This window comes from Mus caroli, chromosome 6 (assembly GCF_900094665.2).
Source record: "Mus caroli chromosome 6, CAROLI_EIJ_v1.1, whole genome shotgun sequence".
Classification (NCBI taxonomy): Eukaryota; Metazoa; Chordata; class Mammalia; order Rodentia; family Muridae; genus Mus; species Mus caroli.
In genome coordinates this window covers 9,916,029-9,919,894 of record NC_034575.1, presented here as the reverse complement: position 1 = coordinate 9,919,894, position 3,866 = coordinate 9,916,029, and positions in this window count along the sequence as shown.

The window sequence follows — 3,866 nt, the reverse complement described above, 5'->3', positions numbered from 1 at the left end:
CCAGGGATGAAGGGATAGTTTAGTATACGGAAATCAACGTAATCCACTATATAAACAAACTCAAAGACAAAAATCACATGACCATATTGTTAGATATAGAGAAAGCATTTGACAAAATCCAACACCCATTCATGATAAAAGTCTTGGAAAGATCAGGAATTCAAGGCCCATACCTAAACATGATAAAAGCAACTTACAGCAAACCAGTAGCCAACATCAAGTTAAATGGTGAGAAGCTGGAAGCAATCCCACTAAAATCAGGGACTAGACAAGGCTGCCCACTTTCTCTCTACCCTTTCAACATTGTACTTAAATTCCTAGCCAGAGTAATTCAACAACAAAAAGGCCATCAATTGGATACAAGTTGGAAAGAAAAAAGCCAAAATATCACTATTTGCAGATGATGTTATATTATATATAAGTGACCCTAAAAATTCCACCAGAGAATTCCTAAACCTGATAAACAGCTTCAGCGAAGTAGCTGGATATAAAATTAACTCAAACAAATCAATTGCGTTTCTCTACACAAAGGATAAACAGGCTGAGAAAGAAATTAGGGAAATAACACCCTCACAATAGTCACAAATAATATAAAATACCTTTGTGTGACTCTAACTAAGGAAGTGATATATCTGTATGATAAGAACTTCAAGTCTCTGAAGAAAGAAATCAAAAAAGATCTCAGAAATTGGAAAGATCTCCCATGCTTATGGATTGGCAGGATCAATATAGTAAAAATGCCTATCTTGCCAAAAGCAATCTACAGATTCAATGCAATCCCCATCAAAATTCCAACTCAATTCTTCAATGCATTAGAAAGGGCAATTTGCAAATTCATCTGGAATAACAAAAAAATCTAGGATAGCAAAAACTTTTCTCAATGATAAAAGACATTCTGGTGGAATAACCATGCCTGAACTATAGCTGTACTACAGAGCAATTGTGATAAAAAACTATATGATACTTGTATAGCGACAGACAAGTAGACCAATGGAATAGATTTGAAGACCCAGAAATGAACCCACACACCTATGGTCCTTGATCTTTGACAAGGGAGCTAAAACCATCCAGTGGAAAAAAGACAGCATTTTCAACACATGGTGCTGGCACAACTGGAGGTTATCATGTAGAAGAATGAAAATTGATCCATTCCTATCTCCTTGTAGTAAGGTAAAATCTAAGTGGATCAAGGAACTCCACATAAAACCAGAGATAGTAAAACTTATAGAGGAGAAAGTGGGAAAAAGCCTCGAAGATATGGGCACAGGGGAAAAATTCCTAAACAGAACAGCAATGACTTGTGCTGTACGATCAAGAATCGACAAATGGGACTTCATAAAATTGCAAAGCTTCTGTAAGGTAAAAAACACTGTCAATAAGACAAAAAGGCCACCAACAGATTGCAAAATAATTTTTACCAATCCTAAATCAGATAGAGGACTAATATCCAATATATACAAAGAGCTCAAGGAGCTGGACCCCAGAAATTCAAATAACTCCATTAAAAAATGGGGCTCTTATCTAAACAAAGAATTCTCACCTGAGGAATATCGAATGACTGAGAAGCACCTGAAAAAAATGTTCATCATCCTTAATCATCAGGTAAATGCAAATTAAAACAACCCTGAGATTTCACCTCACACCAGTCAGAATGGCTAAGATCAAAAATTCAGGTGACAGCAGATTCTGGCGAGGATGTAGGGAAAGAGAAACATTCCTCCATTGTTGGTGGGATTGAAAGCTTATACAACTACTGTGGAAAACAGTCTGGCGGTTCCTGAGATAATTGGACATAGTACCACAGGAGGATCCCTCAATAAGATGTTCCAACTGGTAAGAAGGACCCATGCTCCACTATGTTCATAGCAGCCTTATTTATATTAGCCAGAAGCTGGAAAGAACACAGATGTCCCTCAACAGAAGAATGGATACAGAAAATGTGGTACATTTATACAATGGAGTGCTACTCAGCTATTAAAACGAATGTATTTATGAAATTCCTAGGCAAATGGATGGACCTAGAGGGTATCATCCTGAGTGAGGTAACCCAATCACAAAAGAACTCACATATGTACTCACTGATAAGTAGATATTAGCCCAGAAACTTAGAATTCCCAAGATACAAGATACAATTTTCAAAATACATGAAACTCAAGAAGAATGAAGAACAAAGTGTGGACACTTTGCCCCTTCCTTGAATCAGGAACAAAACATCCATGGATAGAGTTACAGGGAAAAAATTTGGAGCTGAGACAAAAGGATGGACCAACTAGAGACTACCACACCAGGGTATCCATCCCATAATCAGCCTCCAAACACTGACACTAGGCAGCCGTCACTGGTATCTTTTACCAGACCCCTTGGTCTTGCAAACGTTATATGCCTCAGTACAGGGGTACACCATGGCCAAGAATTGGGAGTGGGGGGGTAGGGGAGTGGGGAGAGGAGGGTATGAGGGACTTTTGGGATAGCATTTGAAACGTAAATGAAGAAAATACCTAAGTAAAAAATTGGGGAAAAAAAAGGGCAAAGCCACATTAAAGTAAAAAATTTACAACAAAAGAAAATTCCTGTTTGGCATAAGAAGGTAAAATGAATCCTTACTATATGCCAAGAATCTTTGATGATATTGAATGACCAACAAAACTAAGACTGATGTAGTTGCTATATATGTCTAATTGCTCAGCCATAATCTGAGAACCTTCCTCCTGCAGCGCAGGAGAACTAACACAGAGACCCAGGGTGGATAGCATTAAGAGAGTGAGAGACCTTGGAATACTCAGTCAGAGCTGGTATGTCTTCATATCCTAAACAGGATATCAACAAATCTCTGCCCTCAGGGCTCAGGAAACTCTACATAAAAGGAGGCTTAAAGATTATAAGGATTAGCAGAGATAGGTGAAACCAAGGAAACAGTATGTTTCAGAAACAAAATGACTGACATGCCTATGAATTCACAGAGGTTGTGGTAACATGCTCACAGAGCCTACACAATTTCAAGCCAGGCAGAGTCTAGCTCTGACAGGAGAAAGAGGACCTGAACCTCTATCTCTAACCCAGTAGCTATCTTGAATCAACAGCTAGCTGCAAAGAAAATATTAGTATTCTTCAGTTTAGTGTTACTAGGTATATAAACCCAGTTAAGGCAAGCTCCATGCTCACGAGCAAATGGCCACTACAAAATGAACTTACATATGTCTTTTATACAAGAAGGATTTAGTTAAAATAACTATAGTAAAATTTTTTAAAAAGTAAAAGAAATTACAAAACAAGAACCTGGAGGCTATCTGAGTACTTCACAAAATTAAAATCCATTAACATATCTGACTCCCATACAATGGAAAGCATTGATAATTTCTTGAGTAATTCCCACACCCCATTTCTTCCTTTGACCTTTCTTCCAACAGGCTGCAACGGTGCAGGTGAAGAAAAGGAAGTGTGTGTTTTTGTAGACTTCTTTTTAAAATCTTATACTTCAGTGTCTGAGCATCTTTTCATCCCCTGGACTTTTGATTGTTTTCCAATTTTGATTTTGTGTTTTTATGGGGTTTTGTTTGTATGTGTTTGTGTCTCTATCTATGTTTGTTTCTTGTGCTCTGTAGTTGTTCTTCTGTTTATTCTGAATGTTTGCTACTTTTTAAAATTTGAGTTTGTTTTCTAAAGATAGAAAGAAGGTGCAATGTTGGCTAGGTGGAGAAGTGGGGAGAATCTGGGAGGAGTAGGGAGAGGAAAAACAGGATTAGAATGTATTTTATGAATTTTTCAATAAAAGAAACAATATTGGAGACCTTGCAAATTACTGTCAAAACAAATTAAAATGAGAGAGAGAGAGAGAGAGAGTGTGTGTGTGTGTGTGTGTGTGTGTG